This window comes from Eutrigla gurnardus (assembly GCF_963514095.1).
Source record: "Eutrigla gurnardus genome assembly, chromosome: 22".
Lineage (NCBI taxonomy): Eukaryota > Metazoa > Chordata > Actinopteri > Perciformes > Triglidae > Eutrigla > Eutrigla gurnardus.
This window is the reverse complement of record NC_139933.1, coordinates 8,622,583-8,649,045: the sequence shown is the minus strand read 5'-3', so window position 1 is coordinate 8,649,045 and position 26,463 is coordinate 8,622,583. Positions and strand designations below refer to the sequence as shown.

The following is a 26,463-nucleotide window of genomic DNA, read 5'->3' as shown; positions in this document are numbered from 1 at the left end:
AAAGCACATCCACATTATTTCAGATTCCCTGAAATAGACAAGACAAAAGCATCTTAACTTATTTTAAGATCACTTCCTGCTTGCTTTCTAGATGAACATCAGTACCCAGGCTCCGCTCAGACAGTAGTACTTTTACCCTACGGGCCAGATTTCAAAAGCTATGATTGTCCAATTGATGTTTGTTTTGTTTCGCTGACATAAAATAGTTGAAATAAATATACCAATGACTTGGTGTCATGTGCGTGCAATGAAAGCAGACATATTGCTCGATGCTACATTCTGGAGTATCACTTCAAAGTCCCCGAACATGCATTGTTACACCGGGTTACTGACATGAAATATTAAAGGCTTGATTCTCAAAAGCAGGGGAAACACAAAGGCTCGTTTAAAGGCGTACCGCGGGACCTTCAGACGGCAGCCCGCCATCTAGACCCGGAGGTGCCCAGAATTCCTGATTGCGGCCGCGTTCCTCAAGTTCCTCATCAAACTTTCTGTGACCTCGACATTGACCGGAGCGGAAAGTGGACGGGATTGAAAAACTGAGTGAGAGACGATGAAGAGCGGGACACTTAACCGACGTGGGAGAGGCAGACGGGAATAGAGAAAGAGAGTCGAGGGCTTAGTCTTTTTTAATAAGCGGATGCAGGTTTAATTTTTGGATTTCACATTACCGCCCTCCCCTCCTGCCGTCTCCACATCCCAATTTCCTTACATAATGTTTTGTGGTTTATCTATTAGTCATTTTGTTCATGAATGGATTGCTCACACGGAGGCATGCTGAGGAAAAACTGCCCCACATGAGTCACCAAAGGGACAGTTTTGCTGGTTAAGAGCATGTGACTGACTCAATAGACTTGTGCTACGGCAGTGCGGTGTCGTCCCATTAGTCGAGGGCAGGTTGGCACAACATCCAACTACGGAGATGGCGTACAAATCCAGCCGTGTTCTCCAGACAGTGATAATCCTCACTGATCCCCCCCCCCCTGCCATTCCCCTCCCCCATCTGACAATGGTAAAAGGGGGGAGGGAGGGAGAGACAGAAAGAGACTGACAGGGGAAGTACACAGGATACTGTGGGAAAGATAGTAAGAGGTTAGGAGAGACAGCATTAGAGACAGATACGAAGATAAATATGGACTAAGCGGCCCAACGTCAGCCGGCCCCATGATGTCACAAAGGCTCACTGTGCTGCCATGATGCACATGATATGATGGAGAGGATTAAGCAATAATCACAGGGGTTTGGCTGTCCTCAGATGGGAATATCTAAATCCCTCCTCTCCCGCCAGCGGCTGAGCCCTCTGCTGGCTTCTCTGAGAGACGTACCTGGGCGAACGGTCAATGTTGTTGGGGAGGATTTAAAAAAAACACTTCTGGATGCATCTTAATCAGAAATGGTGGTTTGTCCTTACAACACTTTGCTTGGAATAAAAGGGGACCAAAAAAGTGCTTGATTTAGTGTTGTATCTGAAAAGGTTGGCTATACTTTCAGGCAAAAAAAAGAAGCTGAGAACGATTTACAGGAATTCTTCAAAGTGTTGTTTCATCATCTGTTATAGAAATAGTTAAAAGGTGGGTGTGCACATTTTTAAGTATGGCTCCCAAGGCATAGTAATAGTTTTATGAACTGTACATGACATCATACGAGCAGCTGACGGATGCCCAGTTAGTTATGAAGCCATGCACGTACAGTTTATCGCATGAACGACAAGTTGGTTGAAGCTGCAGCAATGCCCATCACTGCTGGCTACTCATTATTACTACTGCCAACTGTGTTCCTTTGTTTTTGTCTTTGAACAGCATGAAATACCACCAATCAGGGCTCGAGATTAACACCATCCATCCCGCAGACTGTGGGTATGATTTGACTGTTCAGGGCAACTAGGTCTATTGAGTCTGGCACTTAACTGAGTGGAGTTTTCTTCACTCGGGGTTTTTGAATGCTCTCCAAGAATCCCCGGCACCGGGAGCTTTATTAGTCTGACCTGTCCGTTCCCATTCCCTCCTCCACTGGTTCGTGTCTTCCTACTAAACCGACCACACCCACTGCTTTTTACAGGATTTGTTAGAGTCTCCATTCTTCCTAGTGGTGCGGCATTGACACAATGTGGGACAGCGAGGCTTAGACTGCACAATCTGTTCGTGTTTGTATGACATCTAGATGAAGCGCGGCAGCAAGGCGAAGCACTGCAAAAGATCCAAATAAGAGATTGCAAAAATATATATTTTGATAAGAAGTCTGGTTTTTTTTCCCTATTTCTCACCACAAGCGCCGATCATATCAGCTATAAGCAAGCTCCTATACTAAACTTCACACATGCACTATCTGACAACTATTCCTGCAAACTTTGTGCCACTGTTAAATGTGTGCACCCCATTTCTGTAACGTGAATTTGACGAATCCTGGACTACATGGAAACATTTTGCTGGACTTTTATCAGAGCAACAGGCCAGCGTCCTAAACCACGAGTAGGTTTTCTGGAGCAGGACAGCTGGCGGACTTCCCCCTCACAACAATGGCTTAGTCTCTGATCCCTGGTAGCTGACATGTCCCCCCCCCCACCACCACCTCCCATACCTCATCCCTCAACTTTCAATCCTGCACTGTCTGTCTCCCTCTCTCAATTCCTCTTTCTTTCTGTCCCGACTTCTGTTGACCCGTTCTCCCTCTGTGTGTCTGTTATTTATGACCCGACATCTTTCTGATTCTGATTCTTTATATGCAGACGATTAATGATCATAACCATGACATTCACTTCTCATCTGTAATAGAAGCCTCCCTTAAAGGAAAACACCACCGCATTTCCATACTGAACTATGTTCTGCTCTGATGTTAGACGAGGTGATACATACCTCCCTCTCCTCTGTGCGTGCACTCAATGGCTCTTGCGCGCACTCCGCGCAGCGCTAATTTGCTAGCATGTAGCTTGTCCCAGTATATTCCTTAGGATCCAAAGGGGGGTGAAGTTAGAAGCGACCAAGCACTTCCACGTTGTCCCTATTTAAATACGGTTACGTGAGTAGTTACACGACCCAAGTTTGGTTACACAAAATTAAACATGCCACTTTTTCTAAGCGGATAACAAGGATAACTATATAGTATGGCGGAATAACAACTGGAAGCACTTCGACGTCGGCGCAGTAATATCATCACTCAAAACATGACGGGACTATATACCTTCTGCCTTTTCACAACCCTGTACGATGCACGTTATAACCATGATGTTTGATTGTTCACAAACTATCTTACTACAACCTGATGCTTCCTCAACTGTGCACAAACTACTACAGGTAGTGCAGGCGACGGCGTGCAGGTCACTTAGGTTCTATTGACGGAAGTAAGAGGGGGAGCGGAGTGATGATATTACTGCGCCGACGTCGAAGTGCTTCCAGTTGTTATTCCGCCATACTATATAGTTATCCTTGTTATCCGCTTAGAAAAATTGGCATGTTTCATTTTGTGTAACCAAACTTGGGTCGTGTAACTACTCACGTAACCGTATTTAAATAGGGACAACGTGGAAGTGCTTGGTCGCTTCTAACTTCACCCCCCTTTGGATCCTAAGGACAAGCTACATGCTAGCAAATTAGCGCTGCGCGGAGTGCGCTCAAGAGCCATTGAGTGCACGCACAGAGGAGAGGGAGGTATGTATCACCTCGTCTAACATCAGAGCAGAACATAGTTCAGTATGGAAATGCGGTGGTGTTTTCCTTTAAGCCGGTCCAAAGTAAAAGTAAAAAATCTTTTGCCACTTTCCTGTAAAATCATTCTGGTTACAGATATATGTTTAATACCAAATCCTTTTCAGACATCAGCCCTGTGAACATGGACAGGGGTACAATCGGTGTACAATGGAAGCAAGTGGTAGTTTGCCCAGAATAATGGAATCCTCCCCGTTACATTCAGTGTTACAGACACTTGTGAGAGGATTTTTTGACGGCGGGGTATCGATGCTTTTTACGAGAACACAGTGCCATTTTCAAAAATACAAGACAATAAGAGGACGAAGAAAGGTGGATCGGGGTGGAGAGAATGCTTGCCGGAGATACTGCAGCCTTTGTGCATGAACAGTTTGCTTCTACCATTGTATTCCTCCTTCTCCCTTGACATGGTCTTATTTAAAAAGGTGCAGGAGAGAATCAAGAAAAAAAAAACATTTGGGAGGACAGAAGCGCAAAAGTAAACACCGGATCTGTTGCTAGAGGTGCAATAAAAGATATCTGGTGTAATTCACAAGATCTGAGGTGATCATTTTTTATTTTTGAATACATTTTGTTCCTTCGTCCGGAGAGAGTGCTGTGTGTCTTTATCACATCATTAAAGGGGCAGGACGGACCACCACGGGAGGGGGGGGTTAAGGTGAGAACTGAAGGAAGGATCCACTTTTATCTTCACTGTGTCATTATATGAGATCCACACTGTTATATAGGAGGGTGAGAGAGAATTATAAGTGAGGCCAGAGAAGAATTTTGAGGCTTAATGTGCCTCACTAAGACATGGCTTCATAGAAATACACATAATGACAGAACGGGACCGGCGGGAGGGAAAGGGATGTGGTCTTGTCTTTTTTGTGTGTGACAACAACAGATGTTGCAGTCCTGGCTGTATAACAGTAAAGGCACACATCTGTGGTTGGGATGTTGAACTGCTGACCAGGGGTTTAAAACAGCACCACTTTCACAAGCCATTGCTCTCGTTGTTACCGTTCTGCGTTCAAGCTCATGCAGATGCTCCGTGTAATGTCGTGCACTCTGTAATCGCAGGATTACAACTACTGTAACCGGGCGGCCATCGTGGTTTCAATTACGCCTCCCACTGCTGCATTCTCACAACTTTTACAGATGCATATTTTGTCCGATGACGGCAATAACACCTTTCCCGTGAGCACTTTGAATCTGATATAAACAACAATGCACAGAATTATCCTCCCCTCGTTTCAGTGGTCCAAATCAGTGAATTATATTCAAGACATGATCCACCCTATTTTTTCTGTTCTATTTCTCTGCTGCAATGACTTAATTTCCTTTCTAGAAAATCCGAATTTTAATCTTAAAATAACATTTCCTGCATGTTGTCTGACTACAGATTTAGGCAGACGGCAGACGCGAGGTACACCAACAGACAGCGCGACATAAAGGCGAAGCGAGCGAGAGAAACACAAAACATTATTCCTGGCAGCCTCTCCAAACATCCTCCGTCAGTCACTCTCATTACCATCCAAATTTGAGAGGAAGGCTACTCCGTCCAACATAGTGGAACACAACCTGGCAGCTGCAGCGCTGCAGGACAAGCCAGAACTCCTCCACTGAGCCAGGTCTCTGTGCTTTTGGGCCTCTCTGTTCTCCTACCCATGCACCTGCACTGCCTAAAAATGTCCCGGCCATCCACAATTTACATTATCTGCTACTTAATCTGCCCTTTTTTTGGTTCCAGTTTGACTCGATTATGTTATCAACGTCTGCGACTTAAAACTCATTTAAATGATTTTCACACTCGCAAATTCAGTTTGTTATTGTTCTGCTGCAAACACATTACCTGAAAGCAATTCCTTGTTTTTCGGACCATTTTTAAACCAATCCTGGGCAGGTGCAAGCTACCCTTAATGGCAGCTTTCAGATACACCAGCTCCGGAATTACAAAATTGCTTTTCTCAAAGAAGCAGTGATTCAATTATGCCCATTCAAACTTCATTTGAGCATTTTGTATATTCCAAAGTGCCCACCAGTGACTCATTGACAGTGGCAAACTTGTTTTCCTGTAACCAAATCACAGTATTTTCGCTCTTATTTGAATAATCTGGCTGTTAGATAACCAACCGAGCGCAAGGAGATAATGGGATGTGATCGTTTACATGAATTAGAGCCGTAAAAAAAAAATTCAAGAGCTCAGACAATCACAGTACTGAGAGAGAGCACTGAATAAATCATACATGTCTCAACAACATTAAAAAGCCCTCGAATAAACCATTTAACCTCCAGCTGCTCCACTGGAGCTGCTCAGTGGAAGACCGGGTAAGAGCTAGGCCACTGTGGATCCTGTTTTACTTTAATAAAAGCAGGGCAGTGATTTTAGACCCCCACTGTGAAATGAAAATAATTCAATTCAAAGATTTTTTTTTTCTATAATTGAACAAGGGGGAGGTCACTTTCTTTTTCTCCATGAAGAAGTCAAAATATTTCCTAATGTAAAATGAAAAGGATTGCAGCAAACGACACGAGCAGAGGGTTGAGATGTGTGCGCAGCTTTTTCATTCATGTACAAAACAAAAGAAAATCCTTTATCAGGCGGCACGCGATCACTTAAAAGGATTACCCGCCATGGCTCTCATCAAAAGTCAAGTAAATAAAAAAGCCAGAGACCGAAATGACTCACAAAATGCGATGTGGCCGCCGCGACGCCACGTGAGTCAAAAGCTTACTTCCACCCTGTTATTTTGGAGCTTCATTACACACATCGTCTCCTCGTCCTGTGTGTCTGAGCCAAAAGGGAAACTGTACCGCCATGGCTTTTCATCGTCCTAGCATTACACATACCCACCACGACATCAGCTGCCTGCGTTTGTTATATATTCATTGGTAATAGCCGTGTGAGGCAGAGGCAAACATAAATAGTGGTTATGACATGCAGAGAGAGAGAGAGAGGCCCATGAGTGTTTGCCTTGCATGGGAGTGCAGAGTGCTACAAATAACCAGAAACCATGCGAGCCCAATTGCCAATGATTACACCTGCTGCCAAGAGAATCGCTCGGGGCATTACGGAAGATGACAGAAGAAATACAACCTCCGACATCGACACAGCGCTCGGTTCCATTGGCTCCCATGGAACTGAACGCAACCAGGCGTCTGGGAAAATGTGGAAACCATGCAGGGCTCAATAATAAGGATTGCCCTCTTGGCCGGGCAAGTAAAAATGCCACTTCGGGCTACTTACTCTTGAGACTTGCCCTTTTGCTTCCCTCTCGCTTCTGTTGGGAGTTGCACATGTGCAGTAGCAGCACTCGTGAGGAAAATGGCCAGGTCAGGGGTTGGAGTAGCTGGGGATTGGGACATTCTTGAAATTTCTTGAAAACATTCAATCCATTTGAGGAACTCCTTGCCGTACAGTACCCGCCAACATGGCTGATGAAACGGTAATTTGAAAAAACGAGGCAATCATTTAATTCCCGTCTCATTAAGACAAGTGAGGAGAGAACGTGACCCCCCCCTTTCCTTTCATTTTAATTTCCATTACCTTTTGAAGTCTTGCCGAGACGCATTATAGAATACAAATATATCAACTGCTTTTTATCAAAGGCCTCTAATTAATTTTTTTTCTGAAAGAGCTCATTTCTATCTCTATATAAAACTTGTGGATTACTCAAATAATCGTTTTTAACTGTACACAATTTCACTGAAATTACATCTTTATATATGTCTGAGTGATTTGGACCACAGCTTTTTTTACTCCATAACCCAAAGCAATCCCAGTGTTTGAGCAATTCATGTGTTGCTTACACTAACAGGATTAGTGGCTTGCAATAGAGCTGATATCAAGGCATCAAGACAGGAAATAGTACCCAAGGATCTCTGACGAGGCCTGAACTGATTAAAGCAGAAGAAGTAGTCCGTTAATGAAGCAGTATTCTGCTCCAGAGGCTCATAACCTGATAAATGAAGAAATCGGTATGTGTGCCAGCTTCGATTCAGAAGAAGGTCACTGTGTGGGCGAGAACTTTTTTCATTTGTTGCTCGCTCTGTTTATGATCTTCATCTTCCCTGACTCACATCTGTGTATCGGTATAAATAATACATATCTCTCGCATTGCAATAGGAATTATACGTCTATTTCCATATATATCAAATGTTAACAATCGGAATCCCTATGCTTGAAAACGAATAACAAGGGGATTCATGCTGTTGACAGAAATAACGCAGACCCTCCGCCGAACACTTCCGAGAAATCAGACATTAAATCAGCTCTAACTACCGCATTGCCCCCTAGAAGCAAAACACTGAGTGAAATGCGGTGCTTAAACACAGTGCAGCTGATTTCACAACACATTTTAGATCTGGATCCGCACAACTAAGCAACTGTTTGCAATTCATCGAGACTACCTCCACCGAGAATCAATCAGAGATATTTTCTTCTTCTCGAAACGCGGCGTCGTCCAACACAATCTACGATGGTGTTAAAACGCATGAGGGGTGAATTTGCAAATTCAAGTTGAATGAAGTGAAATGCAATCACTGTCAGCGTAACTGCCCTTATCTCCATTTTTGAAATGGCTTTGTGAAACATCAGTGTGTTGTTGTCTCCGAGGCACCATTGGAAACCAAAGAACAACTAAAAAAAAAAAAAAATACTGTTGGAATGTCGTATTTATCACGCCACAAAGACGCAGTGATTGTTGTGCAATCCACTTAACAAACTGTGCGAGAATTCTCTAGGCTACGTCGTTTCTGCAATTGCCGTGAAAACATCATATCACCCGTTTTTGCAACTGTGGAGCAGCTTGATTACAGAGACGTCACCCTTAACAATCAAACTGGGACAACAGACTGCAACGCTCTCTGAAACAACTAATCCCGAACTAAGATTGCTGACCAGGTTGGCAACCAAGCAAAGCTCAAGACAGGTTATTTCCTCGTTTAACACCTGATGAATGAGGTTATAACAGTCTTTAAATCAATGACGGCTGTAATTAAAGCAGACAGATTAAGCTACACATATTTCACATCAACGTTCTCTTTTCAAGACGTGTTTGACTTACTAACCAACACAGTATTTTATATATATATAACAACACAAACACAGATACAGTATATGCAAATAATAAGCCCACTGCTCTTCAGTACAAAACACAAGGTTCTCCAGCTGGATTCAAGCGGCTTTACTTCTCTGCTCTGCATGCCAAGTGTGTTAACGGTGTGGTCGAGCCTATGAGACAAGTAAAGAGATCTTGTAATGGTAATACTGTGCGTGCTCTGCATTTAAACTAGCACTGGTGAGGCCCTCTCCAGCCCTGTATTATCTTGTGCCGTGCATAAAAATATTACATTTGCGTCAACCCGTTTGAAAGTCTTTAAAATTGCCCAGAAAACAACACATAATGCACAGGTGACACAGTCTGGACACGTTAAAAGACTCCCATTATATATATATGACATAATATTATGACTTAATAACACTTTTAATGTTTCCCAGTTTTTCTGTGGGGCCTGAAATCTTCATTCACTCATTTTCTTCACAATGTGGGCGAGGGGAAGCTACTTGAGACGGTAATGGTGACTAAGGGCTACACACGCAGGAATAAACACTTTCAATCTGAGCTTGGTCTTGATTACAGCTACAAAAGTTCTTATGCAAATGTGCAGCATTGGAGATTTCTGCCGTTGGAATATTTCCATTCAGCAGGCGTATATAGTAGCAGTTGATTATTTGCCAGATCTTCTCCTGAGAGGTTTTGCTTCCCGACTGCTTGATTTCATTACAAATACCCTTTGTAAAAGCAATGTATTTCTTTGCAAAGCATTGTTGAAGGACTAGTTTGAAATGTTACCAACAACAAAGTTCAAATACGTTAGTTTTATACTACACAAGGGCGCGCACTAAATCAGATCAGTCGGCTGAAAGTAGCTTCCCTCGAAAAATGTTGCAACCGTTGACTGTCATTATTTATCTACTGTTGCCTTATTAAAAGACCCCAATGGGGCTCGAGCACAGAGTCGGTGGAAGACTTACGCATTCTGTTGGATGGCGAGTTTTAAAATGGGAACAAAGACTTGTGGTGTTTCCATCTTAAGTGCTGACTTGTTGTATCACACGGCTTGAAAATCCCTTCATTCACATTCTCTGGCTCGCCTTTCATGTTTGGTCCGAAGCCAAAGAATCGCCAAACAGCCACATTGGCATTCTCTTTGCTAACGAGAGTGCAAATCTTACCTGCTGGCGTCGGGGGGCTGCACTACTTAGAGAAACATTATGTGCAATAGTCCACCGGTTTCCATCTTCTCTTACTCTCTCTCTCCCAGACACACACACACACCGTAGTTAAATAATCAAAATGGCCAACCAGTATCGTGTTGAATCGTAATCCTGTCATATCTGCCGAATTTAAATCCCTAAAATGGCTACTTTCTCATTTAATATGTTACACCTTGGAAGGTTTGAAAGGGTTACAGGCTGCATGGAAGGAGAGAAACGTGTCCGAGGAAGGATTTCCTGCATGGAATGACTGGGGATCAGAGAGAACAAACAGCAGCTAGGCAGCAAGGATCTCATAAGAGAGAGTCGGGAGAGAGTGCAGCAGTACACTGCAGTGTTGTGCTAATGGTGTGTTTACGGCTCTTGCTCCAGGCTCTGTCTAGGCCACTCTACAAAACAGGTAATTAGTCTGCTCCCTAATTTACCCACCGCTCGCCATCTTAACAATTTATGGGATGGCCTCGGCATTTGCCTACAGCGCGGAGAAAAAAAATCACCTTGTATTTACAGGGAAAGTTTGTGCTCCTCGGGTTTGTTTTGCACCTTTGCAGGCAAAGTGGGTTGAGGTTTGTAGTTGTTGTGCGTGAGCCGTACAGAGGGCACGCACACTAGAATAATCGAGTCGAGTGTGTGTTCTCCTCCCTGTGTTCTTTAAATTTTTTAAAAGTGGCTGCGAGGATATCTCACATGCAGGCATCCCCGGTGTGGAAACTCCTCTGGCATACAGTACATAAAGTTGTGATGACATTTGGGTTTATGTAACAGAGAAAGATGCCTTTTACGAGGGAAAACACTGTGAGAAACAAAAACAAAAACACATGCCGTACAAATTTAAAAATGCCCAGACGATAGGATGAACAGACATCCTGATGTTTTTTGGAGACGACTCCTTAACTTCCACCGTTTGTCACACACAAAAGTCATTTCAACTGAGCAAATCTGTTTCTATGGTTACAGGCAGTCTTATAGCAGAAACCAATGCTTTTGGAAAATCTGCTGTTGGACATTTTGATAATAAGCTTTAGCTGTGTGCCCAGGGGCGGAGCGGGACTCACTTCCAGCCTGGTAGTTAAACGATGCAGAGTGGCCCGTGATGTAAGACGCCAGCCTCTGGCGAAGGCAAACACTTTTTCAGAAGCTCTAAGTAAACGACCAGCTCCATTTACTCAAGTCCTACTGCTCTTACGGTGTGACTTGAGATCATTCACGAGTCACACTTTGAATCGCCTTTAGCTTGAGGGTTGTGAAACCTCTCAATGGAATGACCCGACTGTCCCACTCAGAGAGGGAAGTCCCTTTGTGCCTTTCAGACGTTGTTCACATCAGTTAAGAGTCAACGTTTGAAATAGAAAACACATCTGTAAACTCCAATCCGGGCAAATAAAAGATTTCAATCAGGAGGAATGGTTTGACACCTAACAGCCGGTCCACCTTAAAGGTCAGCCCAAATTAAGGGAGCCTGGGCTGTTGTTGCTAGCTTCGGGGCTAACCACCTTCACCAATCATCAGATAGGAAGCAAGACAGAGGGACATGGCTTGGATCTAGAGTTATTCCTTATTCCTAAGGAGCTTGCAAGACATTTTCATTTCTTAATTTCATTCACCAATGTTACAAAACACTGGCAAAAACCCTGACAGGGTTATTATGTTGTTATGATATATTGTTATTATAATATTGTTATGTGATAACAGCTTCATGTGTCCACGACAATGCACACGGCATTGAGGCTGCTAACTGGGAACAGTTGCCCGTTAGTAGCTGGAAGTAAATGATGGATCCAGCTGCTTTGTGCATTGGTTTTCGTCGTAGCTAAGTGGCTTGTTAGCACTTCATCCACAGCAGAAACACAGAGATGATTGGTTAATTAGATCATGTGACAACACCAAGATTTTCTGCCAACTCTGGTCTACAAAACACTCACAAATGGTACTCTAAAAGCCCATGAAATTACATAATACACAAGAAAACAAGTTTACTTATACAAACTCACGATAATAAAAATGTTATTAAAAGCTCCTGCCGGCAAAACTGATTAGAGCGATTCCCTACAGTGGTCGGAGCTCAAACATTTGAGAGGGCACGTGCTACGTCAAGTGAAATGGGCTATACGCCCTGTGGCCTTATTACCCTGCCAACTGTAGCCATTACCTGCTTTGCCAGCAGTATTCATCCAGGCAAATCGGCACTGGCTGTGATGTAATTAAGACCTGCTGGAGGGGCTTTCACCTGCCTCCTCAAAGACACTACTGTATATGTTTATTGTCACGCCGCCGGGAATTTACTCACGTGTCCTTTGACACTTCCCACATGTAATGTGTGCATGCACCGACACGTACAAAGCCGCAAACGTACAACCGCAGACCTGCGAAAGGCACCCACACAAAATGATATACCGTAATATATCCAGACATAATACAAATGAGCAAATACCCGCACAAAGCCATCAACCTACACACACACACGCAGCTACAGCCCCGGGCTCCATACATACACCCAGCGACTCCAGCTGTTCTCAGAAGATTCCTCCGTCCCTCTCAATCAGGCCACACTGATTTTAAGGACCTGCCGCTTGGCAGCTTTTCATTTCACGCAATTACGTCTGAACGTGCTGCTTATTTCTGCGGAGCTCCAGTCACAACTGGGTAAACATTTTGTTCTGGCTGCATGACGAGCGTCATACCAAGTCATGTGGCAGCTGTAGTGGCACAGCGCTGTAGAGATAAAACATACACGATGTACAGAGAGCGGTTTACATCATGCTGAATGCCTCAGATGCAAGGATCTAAGTTCTCTCTCGGTTTAACAAGGGTCCAATGTTCAAATAGCCATAGCAGTTACCTTGGTAATAGCACTGTCTGGAATGAAAGAATGTCATGTTTCATCTATCTAATGAACAATGGACAGAGACCAAAGGGTTCAAACCTTTAAAGTCTATCTCTTAACACAATAGTGATATTTGATTTTACCAAACAGATCACCTCAGTTGTGAAACCTGCTTTTTTAATATCCTCCGGGCCACTGTAGTTTTCTCTATTTTCACATAAATAAGGTATTGATTGTTGTCGGAATGTAAAAAGCCCCCACATGACACCAATACTGGCCTCTTTAAGCTCGTTCCAAACGTTTAAAAACCCTCTTGTTTGTCTTCACACCTCTGCATGGTCTCTGAAAACTTCGCCCACAGCAAACTGCAATCCCCCACAGCACCGCAGGGCCCCTTAGATCCTCCCACAATGGACTGCTGGCTATCCGGTCGTGGCTGAAGAAGTCTGCTGATAGGGCTTTAACCATGGCAGCTTTAAGAACAAACAGTCCCTTGAATACATAACATTGCTTCTCCCGTGTATTTAAATTATCATCATTGGAGCCATTTCACTTGATTGTTTCAGCCCTTATGTTCCTTGTTTTTAAAGATAAAGAAGGAATAAACTACACTTAATAATTACAGTTAATATTTTAATCAGAACACAGAAGCGGTAGCAGATAGAAATTCTAGTCTCCTCTGGTTAATCCCCCCCCCCCCCCCCCCACACCTTTCTTTTTCACTTTACTGCAAAGTCGGCTTCTTCTTCTATGTGCAACTTTAAAAACAGGATGTTGGGATTTTCCATGGCTTCTTCTGAACTGCTCTGATGTGTGTTCAACAGACAGAACACCGTCTGCAAGCCTGTCAACGCACACAGGCCTCTTCCTCCGCCCGCTGCAGCAGTCGTCTCTGGAACACAGGAATTCTTCTCTAACCTCCTTGTAGTTTTTGGACAGCTAGAGGTGAAGGCGGTGGTGAGTTTGGTTCCTCAAGGTAGATACAGTACCGCAGAGTACATTCTGATTGGCTGAAGGAAGGTACGTTAATAATACTTCTCTGGAACCTTTGACATTTGGGTTGAGTTTTACTATTTCTATTTCCTGTCTTCTCCCAAAGGGAGTGGAATCAATATATTCTTCGGACACCCCCACTGTCCTTAAATTCTCCTTTCTAGGGGTCAATGCAAAAATATGAAAATTGTACGCCAAAGCATATCACATTTATCTTTATCCACACCAAGGGGATTACAGTTGAGGCTATAAAGAGCACTCAAATGAAATGCTTTACATGGGTTGCACTGCAAAAAAAATATTTATTGTGTGCTTACTGCGCACTGGACTGGAAAAAAAAATCAGAACACAACAACCTCCACATAAAACACAGTGGCATCTTATTCAGGGCTGCCTGTTGTCCACGGGGCATTGGTAGAAACTTTTGCTTATTAAAAAGAAGAGAAATAAATTATACAACGGACACATTTTATCCCATCCGAAGCAGTTAGGAGCAGTGGGCTGCTGTGAAGTGCCCTGGGGGCAGGTTGGGGTTCAGTGCCTTGCTCAAGGACACATTTGGACATTTGGAGCCGGAGATCAAACCACCAACAATGTGGTGATTTTTCGCTACTAAAACATTCCAGTAGAAAGAGAAGAATTTTAAGTCAGAACATGAAGTTCAACATTAACCCACAGTCCCGAAAACAAACTTTTTCTGGATAACAAGAAATATTTTTGAAATACATTTTTTTTATGTGAATGATTGGATCAGGATGAGACGAAACAAAAGTCTACATGCAGATGTAGATGTAGGAGTGATTACAGTCGGGCATGATGGTTTGATTTTGCTCTTAAGGATCAGGACTGTTGATTTCAGTTTGTGTTCAAACAGTCCCCGAAAACCCAGCTTCTACTGTGACTGAGTACCATAAATGTCATGATAGCGACACCATTTCATCAGACGACTTCACATAAACGCGAGGGGAGACCCGATGACATATCTGACCAGCAGGATTAGATCAGAGTGGCTCTGTTGAAATCCGATCCAAAGAGCTGCAGGGGGTCGAGTAAAACGCCCCGGTCTTGTGGTGTGTGATGAGTCAAAGAACGTTTTGACATGAAGTCAGGCTTCACACTTTCATGTACTGCATCCAGGTGTGAAGTATTTGAACACGGAGACATTTCTTTGAGCAAAAGGGCTTTTTTTTTTTTCTCTCCTTTCTCTTTTGTCATTGGGCTGGTGCCATGACTCAAACGCCATGGTCCTTGGTCACACACGCATTAACTGAATAAGCTCTTTGTTTACAAACCAGTCAATGAGCCCTTGGAAAGGCCTGAGACGCGCTGCCCCCTCGGTGCTTCACTGATAAGCGATGTAGCCACCAACCACGGCTAACCAGACTAAGCATTCATTTAGGCTGCTCCACAGGCCAATGGAGGACATGACACTTTCTGATTACTTTGTATTGATTCTCCTCTCTTAACCTGGAGAAATGCGGCCCAAAGAGGCCGCTCCAACAAACAGCTGCATTACGAGGCTTACTGCCAGATGCAGCGTTTACAGCAGAGATGGTTAGTTTGCCCACCTGAAACGCATCAAAACACATGTGTTGCGACTTTTGAGACAATGGCATACCGTGTTAAATGTGTGGGTTTCGCTTCGCAAAGGGATGAATCTGACCTGCACATCCATTCAACATTTAATTTTTTTTACTTTATCGACAATCTCATCATTTCCTATAGCGCTCACAGGCGAAATGTGTTGTAGCGGGATTTTTCTGTGGGAAAATACTGTCAAAAAGCCTGGAAAAAGCAAACAAAAAGCATTGCTTTGCTCGATGGACACACACACACACACACACACACACACACACACACACACACACACACACACAGGTTTAAGTACATATTTGTACTGAACCGGAAAAGTCTCTGGAAATGAACTATTTTCTGTCCCGATGTTCCACAGCCCGCTAGCTCTCACACTTGCCAGGTTTCACATGAGCCATAATAAAATCACTCCGGCGTTCATACACTGTAGCAGGCATGATCGAGTCTGCGGCTGTGAGCTGCGAACACGTAAGGGCCCGCGGAGGCCTCTCGATGCCGTCTCACCACAACACCTTTGATTTGTGCATATCTAACCTTCTAACCTGCAGACACTTTGATCGGACCGGGCTCTAAGATGCTGGGCGCGTACACCTGCTCCTGCTGCCTTTACATATTCCCTCCATCACACACTCTCCGACACTCAATTATGCATTATGTTGTGTATGTGTGCGCATGCATGATTGAGAGAGGGGTTAGGAGTGCTTTCAGTTGGGTTAAAGCTGCAAGGGGACTTTCTCAAAGAGCATTTCTCTCTGCTCTGCATAGTAATTACCCTCCACCTCAGAACCAACTGGAGTTAATGTGCATGCTGACTGGATATTTTCTATTAAATTAGGCAATCAGCATATGTTTGCGCCCTTACACTGAATGTGGATTTTCTGTTATCTTGCCCACTAAAAAGCAGTATTTTGTTTATCTCTGCATACGTTTCTTTGCAGCGCTGCCAGCTCGTAAACTGTGAAGGACATTTTACGGCGGATGTGCCAGCTGTAAGACGTGTCTCTCATCAGCTCTGTAAACTCTGCAAATGGCTGGCAAAGTCCCACCAAGATTCCAAACAGAATCCACGAGATTTCCCCGAGACGGCTGCGGCTGCATACGGAAAAAAACACAAATGAATAATCAAGTGCGCATGAAAAATACATCCACGCGAGATACATGCTCTGTATGCACAGATGGATCCAGAAAACCTCTCAGCATGCCTGCGTCCGCGTACACGAAGACACATAAACAACATGTCACTTGTTAGGAAACATTAATGTCAAAGGAAGAACAAACGGAAAAAGAAAAAAAGGTAACAAGCTTATGAAGGTATTTCAGCGTGGTTAACGGGAAAAGGGTCAACAAGGGCAGAGCAGCGAGAACATCTTCTAACATCTGGATTACATAACTATGCAAGTTAATCTGACCTCAGGCAGCCTTTTGCCACACACTGTACAAATGGTAGCAGTAATCCTCGAGCGATGCACCACTGCCACATTCAAAACTTTACTTAAAGGTACCCCCCACCCCCCACCCCTTGTTTTTTTAGGGCATTCTAATTAATCATGAGCTAGGGATTCCCGCCGGTCCATATTAAAAGCATTTGTGTTTGGCTTTCATGATAGGGAGTAAAATATACAAGGATGTGGTCCCAATACGAGTGGAAACCATTCATCTACATTACAGTGTGCACTACATAAAGATGGAAAATGGAAATATTATATTCTAAAGTGAAATCCTGTTGGCAGTATCTCAACACGCATAACACGTAGGCAAATGTACTTATTAATGTCTGGAAAGAATGACCTCCTAAACAACCAATTAAACCAAAGTCTGGGATTCCTTAACCTTTGGTCTTTGAGAGCAAAGGTACTGCACACTGTTTCAGTGTTTGAGAGATCCATTATCTTATCAGATGCATTCATTATATTACAAGCCTCTCTGAGTCATGTAGCCAACGTGTGGGCAACAGAAAAATAAAGAAATAACACAATTTCTATATGAAGAAGTAGAAATGTGCACAGTTGGGAGACTAACTCGGGTCACAAGATAAACGCTATAAACAAAAACTAAAGCACATAACTTCTCCGAAGCAACTCTAAAGTCTCTTTGAACACAAGACAAGATTATTAAATGCCCTTTATATCTATTCATCTTGAGTTTTTGGTCAACGTTCCCCTTTTCCAATGTTTCCAATGCAGTATAACAAACTGAACGCATTTGAACTCCCTAGTTTCAGCTTCTGAATTCTTTCTGAGTCTTTAGTTATGTTGATATGAATATCTTTATCAAAACAAGCAATCTAATTTAATAAACCGCTTTCACTCACTTAATCGAGTAAATAAGCAGCAGATTAATCAATAAATATAACTACTCACACTTTTTCCCCCCCACATTTTGAGTTTCTCTTAAAAAGAAAATTTGATTTGCAGAAATATTCAGTTTTTCATGGGCACCAATGGGATCTCAAGTGCTGCATATGCATTATGCACAAATTCATGTTTGGCAACGCAAACAGCCCACTGCTTTGTTCCAATATTGCTGTGCATGCAGCTTACATTACAGGACATTCACATCGTGGTATAATACGCTACAACAGTTCTCGTCCTACTCGCTCAGCAAATGTACATTTTATTAGATTTAACATATGAATAGTAACTGTGCGTTGGGAGTAAATCTGACAAATATTATGGAGATACAAAGTGAATTTATTATAAAGGAGTTCCCATAGGGGTGTGTTTATATTGTTAGTCAGTGTAGCTTCATTATTTGGAACAGTAAATACAACAATACAGACTGCAGACAGAGAAAACTGTTTCACAGTTCTCACACACATAGCAAGCACGCTCAGAGGCGCACAAACACACACACACACACACACACACACACTTTTCTCAAATCTCTAAAACACTTGTAGATGATACGTTGAGTAAAAAAATATATACAAATATACACAAACACTGGAATTGATTTGTATTTTGATTAATTCTGGGGCAAAAAAAATAACTAAACTACATTTAAGATTAATGGAAATTTGCTACAAGTGCAAGGGCGGCACTGATTGGACCATATTGTTTATCCTATGCAAAAAGGATAAACAATATAATCACTGCACAACAATATATGTGAGGAAGACAGACGCATGCTAAGTCTTTATTGTCGTTGTTTTGAACAGGATTTGAAGAAGCGGAGGGAGATGTGCCACTATTTCAGTGTTGAAGAGGACCTTATGAATAATTAATTCTAGATCATGCAGATGCGAGCCTGACTGCTTGATGGCTGCTTGCAAAGTGAACAGATTATTCTCTGATTATTCCACAGTGAATTCAGCAGCCTAAGCTCCCTCTCTCATTCAAGGTCACTGTGAGCTCAACACACACACACACACACACACACACACACACACACACACACACACACACACACACACACACACACACACACACACACACACACATCTGAAATTCTTTAGGTGTCTCTAAAGTATTGACCCTGACCTCATTCAGAATTATTTGCTAAATGAAGGAATGTTGTTATGAAGCCCGATGGAAAAAAAGCATCAACAGAACCGATAGAACAGAAATCGTATGACCTTGGAACAGCAGCTCTAAAAGCTTGAAAAGGGAAGGACTGACCTTATACCTCTGTGAGATTTCTACCTGGTGCCACCTCAATTATGATGGATTAAATGTTCCTAAATTCACAATCTCTATTCAAGGTGTCATTTGTAACATTTCTGCATTAAAATGTCTAAAAACACCTCTGCTGAACTTCTATTATCCCAAATGTTTTCAAACCCACAGAAATATGTAGGCATAATTGCATTCAAGGTTTCATTTTGGAAAACATGCGAAACACCAGATGAGATGTCAGAGTGAGGAATTATAAGTATTATTGCCAGCATACTTATTTTTCATTGATTGCATGTCATTTTGCTCCAAAATAATCCAGTAGAGAGCTAATTTATTGATACCATGACATGTGGCTCCTACTAGCCACCGAGCTAATGCTTACGATAACGTGACAACAACCTGGGAATTAGCATTAGTTAGCTAGTGATTCACTGATTTAGTTCTTAAAGGAGTTCAATACAAAAATGCACGTTATTCCCAAAGCTCAGTGCTCATGGGGACTTGTCTTCGGCTTGCAACAATAGCCTGCACTGGTAGTAACCCATGGGATGTTAATGGAACTATAATGTTACATTGTTTTTTATTATTTAACCTTTATTTAGATGGTTAATCTCATTGAGAGACGCAGTCCCATTCTTCAGAGAATTGGGGGGCCACTGGGGGCCACCTCCAGTGGATATTCGAGTAGACCGAGTCAATTTCTGTGGCCACGGGCCACCGGGTCGCAGTTAATGTCGAACTCTGACATTTGTTCTTAACATCTGAGCATTTTATTTCTAATCCCTTCTTTATTAGTGCTCTGCCTAGCCCTGTAATCTAGTCTGTCAATCATTACTAACAGTGCTGTGGGTGTGTGGCAGCCATTTTGAGTGAAGGTCAGGCATCTGTTGCACAGAGATTAAGGAAGATCAGAAGATCACAAATGCTTTCAATCTAGATTTGATGAGGGAATGAACTGACCTCCCTCGATGGAACTTTTAGCTCTCAATCACACATGAAGACTTTATACCCGTGGCCTCATACATCACATCCCTTCCCATCCTCCCCCTCTCTCTCTCTCCACCTCTCTCCTCCCTGCAGCTCATTTGTTTTAGCCAGGGTAGAGCACTTAACAGCTTTCCCCAAAAATCCTCTCCAAACAGGAAAATATGAATACAGCAGATTTAGCACTGCTATTTCCACTCAGGAGTGCTTACCTGTAATTGTTTTTCCCCCCCTGGGAAGCTGTAAATGTGCCAAAAATGTTGTTCCATTGAAATCTGGCCACGTTCTTAAAACTTTTTCCTAAACCTATTTGCAAATCTACTACTTTCCCATTGTTATCAAAAGACAACACTTCCACCAGAACAAACGAGACTTAATAGAACCTGGCGTTTGTTCTATGTGGGTTTTTCATCTGCTGCGGAAATACATTTTAGTAGTTGGCATCCTCTAAAACAGCACGGTGCTAGAAGCCAACACTTAGTTGGCACAAATTATGTCATTACTGCTTTTGGCTGCTCGCTTTACACAAATATATTCATGTGCAAAGTTAACCAATCTGATGACTACTAAATAATTATAACAGTTAACATTACCAATTTGAGTTAGGTAATAATAATGATGATTACTGTGATGAATGCACACGGAGGGCATTCTCTTGGCTTTACCACCGTTCTCGTCAAAAAGGTCAGCAACAGAGGAGCTGGCACGGATCAGCGTCTTGCTCGAGGATGCTTAAGCAGGGGGAATGCTTACCAACACAGAAGCTTAAAACCCGGATCCTCCAGTTAAGGGACGGTATCCCTTCCACTGTGGCATCCTGCCACCTCTAAAGACCACGCATCAAGGCAGGCTGCAGTGACTTTAGTCATACAGATCGTGCTGATGGTGCATTCAAATGGGAAAGTCCAGTTATTTACAGCGGTAAGGTAATCCCGATGCAAATCATCATTTTCCACATTTCCACTCGCTGAAAATAAACCAGGAATATAACACCGTAAATAGATTTTATCAATTAAATGACTACGCCAATGTTAAAGCCCTTTTGTGCATGACATCTGCCTCAATTTATAGTAGATACAGTATATTCTGGTATTGATAGAATTGTACAGTGGCTATGAGATCAGGATCTCTCTGTTATTTAGGTATCTATTTTCCCTGGTATTTGTGCAGGATAACATGCAGCACAACTATAAACTTCACCATTGTTCCGGATTACATGGCTAAATATTTTTTAAGGATTATGGACTGTCTGTTTGAAAGATTTTATGGGATTTGTTATTTTTTTAAAACCATGGTAGCATTCAGTAACTAAATATTGTTTCTTTCTTTTGACAACATCCCCGCTGTACACAGAAAAAACAAATCTAAACTTGATCAGATAATTAATTAGTCAGATTGGCAGATTTAATGTGTTGCACCAAACCCTCTGGATACGGTGATTACTAGGACAAACACAGAGGAACAGTGTGGAGAAGGAAAACCGAGTGAATGCTGTGATTGCGCTGCTGGTCTTCTGGCCTCTGTGGTGCTGAACGGACAGCTCCTGTAAAAATGAACTTTACATAAATCCTCAGTGTGCTGCGGCGTTCTTTGGAGTGTTTTTTATTATCATATTATTATAGCTATTACTTATATGTTGATTGAAGAACGGCCAAAGTTGTCTGACCTAATCTCTCTTTGACTCCCTTGCTTGATAATTCCTCACCGCACGTTCTTTGATGCGGTTAAATGATTTTACTGCTTAATGTGATTGTTTTTCTTGCAGCCATGGCATTGGTTGGTTGTTTTTCACAATGAGAGAACTGTATGTCTACAGCAAGAATCTGTCTCTCTCTCTCTCAGTTATGTATGAAAAGGTCATACAGACCTTACCTCTGTTGTTTAAATGACAAAAAAATGAATGCGTGCTTAATTGTGACAGCATATGTGACTTAATTTTCTTTGACATTTTCGTCGACTTGGCTATGTCACATCTCGTGTCCTGCTATATTTGGTTTTGCTTCAGGTGGTGCAGTTCTGCTCAGTTTGTCAAACCTTCCATTTTTATCATTCCATTTCTTTTTAGGTAACATTTTGCAAGTGATTTGGGTAAATAAACACAAGACAGACTTGGAACCCTGAACTCCACGTTAGGGAAATTAAAATGTACTTTAAATCACAGATAAACTTCCTTACTTTAAAACACATACAGTTATGGTGGCTTGGTTTGGCTTCCGCTGCTCATATAAATGAGATGCAGGTTGCCCTTGAGCGGTCATCACCAACAAACTGATTTTGAAATAGAAAAGAGGCCACCCAACGGGTCCGTTCCTATTAGCTCAGCCAGAACCATTCTCATCATACTGTAGTTACTATTATGGCGATTAAAATGGACACCAGAGTCCTGTTCAATCGCATCAAGTATTGTCATATTATAGAGCAAAAAACAAGTAATTATTTTTGCACATTACAATATATAATCTACTAGATGACAAAATATCTAAGAAATGTCTTGTACTTGTTCTGATTGGCATTTAAATGTGTTATGGCATATATCACTTGTATCAATACTCAAAGGAGAAACTCTATGAAATGTCTTCTGTAGGTTTTTTTACACTGCTTCTATATGCATATCATTAATATTCAACTTTTTATGAGTTCATGGATACCAAAATACGTGATAGTGCTCCTAATTTCTGAGATGCAACCACAATACGGCTACGCTATTATATCTTTAGGCACACGGGATTAAGTTGTTTCTTTTTCTGATAATGAATGAAGAATAACATGTCTTAAAAAATAGAGTAGCCCCATGTGTTCAAAGACTAAATATAGAACGATAAGAAAAACATACCCTTCAGCCAAATGCTTTGACTGACTTGGATTTTCTTTTTCTTTTTTTTAAAAATAAAGACTGGTGAAGTGGGCGCTTTATGGCTTTTCCACAAGTCGAAAGCATAAAACTCCTCACTTTGATTTGATGCAAAGGCAGCAGCCAGTAGTTCATGTGGCACAGAAAATGAGTAAAGTGAGAAAAAAGGAGAGCACTGAGATTTTCCATCAGTCTGCTGCCACACACACACACACACACACACACACACACACACACACACACACACACACACACACACACAGTCCTATGCTGAGGTCTTATGAGCCCAAATAGGTGACCTGTGTGGGTGCTCCGAGGGTATGTTGGCTCCATTAAACATAGATTTGAGGTCAATTGTGTGTGGGCGTAAAGATTAGCCGATGCTCAGCTGATAGGGATGCCTCGGAGAAGACAATGAGAAAACAGAGAGGAGTCTTTCATGCACTCTCGGAGGGAAGATGTTGTCTTGTGTTGAGTTTCACCATTTCACAAGAATCTGTTTATTGATTGGTCACCACAGCTCATCCGAGTGGACAGCACAGGAAGTGTGAAAGGCTGCTGAAACAGTGTGTCTGTATTCAGCTTTGCAGGTCAGGACAAACTGCATGAACCGCGGCTGTTATATTATCCCCCACGTGTCCACTGTGAAGTCAAAAGCTATAGATGAGTGTTAAATTTGCTTTCTTAATTAGTCTTTAAAATACCAACATTCAAAAGGAACACTGCACTTGTTGCTATGGACACGGAGCTATGGACTCCACTGTAGCTGTTCTGAATGCTGCCTCATGTCGCTTCTTTTCTTCCAGTAATGAAAGGACTTTCCACTTATGCAATTTTCAGTTAGTCACAGCCTGTGACGCCTGCAATCGATCCATCACCAGTATTGGAGAGCAGAAAGCAATCAATCACTGTCAGGCTGCAACACTTTAAGTTTTGAAAGTATTTCCCTACCCGCTATTTGTTTTTCTGTAAACTGTAAATCATCGTGGCATTTATGGAACATCCTCAATGTACTTGCATACAAATTAAGGATTAATACAAATTGAAATGTATAGGAAGGGACAAGACAACAGATAACTGTAGGCACAATAAACATAAAACATCAAATTCTCACGCAAGGTCATACATTTTATATGAGAAGTAAAGGACTTTTGCAGTACTACTGTAACAGCCAGCCCCCATGATGGTCAGTATTTTAACCTAAATTATACTGTTTGAAAATGTATTGACGGAAATCCCTGATTATAATCCCTTATATGATATCACGCCGTTCCTCTTAGGGCGGTTTGTTGTGCATGTGTTGATCTATGGTGCAATTTTGATGTAAAACTGCCATGTTTGTATGTGTAAATGTCTAATACAAAGAGAGTGAAGCAATAATACAACAGAGTAATGCATCAGTCAGCCCTGCGTCTACAGGTGATACAGACATGCACAATGAGTTATTGACGCGTCTCAAAATAATGCCAGAGAGAGCAAGGATGTCACAATTGGTCAATAAAATTCATCCACGTGTCTGTCTTTGCATTTCTCCCTCGGTTTATAAGCAGGAGGAGCTTTGAGAAATTAAACAAGAGTCAGTGAGTCAAAATAATGATTATATTCATAAAAAATGTTTTTAATCATAATGGTTTAAATGCAAATATATGGCTGTTTGTTGGGTGTAAAAAAAAAAATGTTGACAACATCAGGTGTAAAGGTCACGGGCGATTAATACCTCACCGCAGAAATGGCTTGCCCCAAATCTGATCACCTTCAGTCTCTCTCTGAGCAAACCATTATGGATCGCCTTCTTAAAGGTCGAGCTATCACCACTATAAAGGACAAACAGTCAGCACAAGGTTTTAGCCAAGTGAGCTCTCACATTCCAGCCAATTGAAGTCATCTTTTTTATTTCCCTGCATAGAAAAATCGAGGGGTGGGGGTGTAATTTCTAACACGGGAGAAACACTGGACTGTCCTCTTCTCAATAGAACACTCACACACAGCTGTAGCTAATATGGCTAATTAATGAAGGATGACAGGAGAACTTTATGGCTTCAAGCAATATTATGGCTGAACCGGCAGGGGCAGAGGGAGCGCTGCCCGGTTCTTTATTCTACATTAGTCAGGATTGTGACAACGGCTATATATCTGGAAAGTGGGTAGCTGTCCTCATCAGGATGTGTCTGAAACGGTACTTCATCGGAGTCCTGTGCAGGCTTGATGGCTTGTGTTCCGGCCATGAAATCAGAGGAAATTACACATGGGACGCCAGGTGAATGCAATTACCTAGCAGGTAGGACAGAATAATTAGGGATTACAGTAATGAGTGCATCATTCATCGGCATAGTATGATTGTGAGGGTTTTTAGCAATGCTAGAGGTTCCGGGGACAGCCATGTTTTTCTATGCAAGAGGGTTTTCTATTAAATTTAGTACAGATATTCAAGCTCCTCAGAGGATGGATTTGAATAACTTTGATTAGCTGTACTATAACGTGTGCTTCCCGATATCCCTGAAGTTTAACTGAATTGGTGCGATTTTTTTTTGAGTGTAAAACGGAATGACCAAGTAAAAAAAAAAGTCAAATCGAATTTGGAAATACTACATGATAAATCTCCTCGTATGAGTCACATAAACTTGACTTTAGGCTTTAAACAAAATGCGCCAACACAAATTGACTGCAGTGCCGTGGACGATTTCTGGAAATTATCACTTACAGAAAAAGAGAATCCAACCTACAGTGTTTTATCTGAACTATTATGCTATAACCAGGCAGGGGAAAACACATTACACCAGCTACACTCGCATGAAGCTCATTCACCATCATCAAAACGCAATCCGTACGCGCAGTTAAAGTATATTTGTAGCAGATAAAATAGCTCCATTATAATGTCTTTAGCTGCAGGTGCGGTATAAAAGGAGAGTGTGGAGCGGCTCCATCAACACCATCATCCCAGACAGTCATGCATTAAAAACAAAACCACTCTTTCAAAGCGGTGAAAGATTAATCCTTCACATTTCTACCCCAAAGCTTTGAAGTCAATAAGACAATCCAGCTCCTCAAGTCACCGAATATTATCCATCAAAAAAAATAATAATAATAATAAAAACAAAACAGAAAGGAAAGCACACATACACACATTTTTCAACCGCTGTGATTTTAGCAGAAACCCTTCAAAGATTAGATGTGCTGGCTTTATTTTCTCACAAGCGCGCAATATTTTTTTGACAAATGTCTTGCAGGATGACTGTGCCGAGCATGATTCACTTTCAATGCAGCTATACAATATCTTGACTGCAAACGACGGCAACACATTCTATTATACTGTCTGGAATAACTGCAATATATATGATGTTATGCTCATTGAAGTTGCACCCGTCCTCTTGTTTTTATTAAGGAGAATTGATAACAAAGTGCAATGGAGTATTTCACTTACAACATGTTCTTCATTTAGCTCTCTGCCTATATTCTAATATTGAGAAATGGAGACAAATGAAGAGTGACAGAGGGACAATTACCATTGCTATGCCAAATGGCCATATTAAAATGATAACTGGTTATAATCTAGACATCAGGAAAACTATGGCTGCTTGACAGAAGTGCATTGATCATTTCCCACATCTCTTGTGTTATTAAGATCAAAGATATTGGCACCG

General features: G+C 42.0%; 1 protein-coding gene across 1 annotated transcript in view; it reads right to left on the bottom strand.

Moving 5' to 3' along the window:
* The window catches only part of nrg3b (neuregulin 3b), a 158,911-nt gene that overhangs the window by 106,264 nt on the left and 26,184 nt on the right, over window positions 1-26,463 (bottom strand). The gene's annotated exons all lie outside the window — the stretch shown is intronic.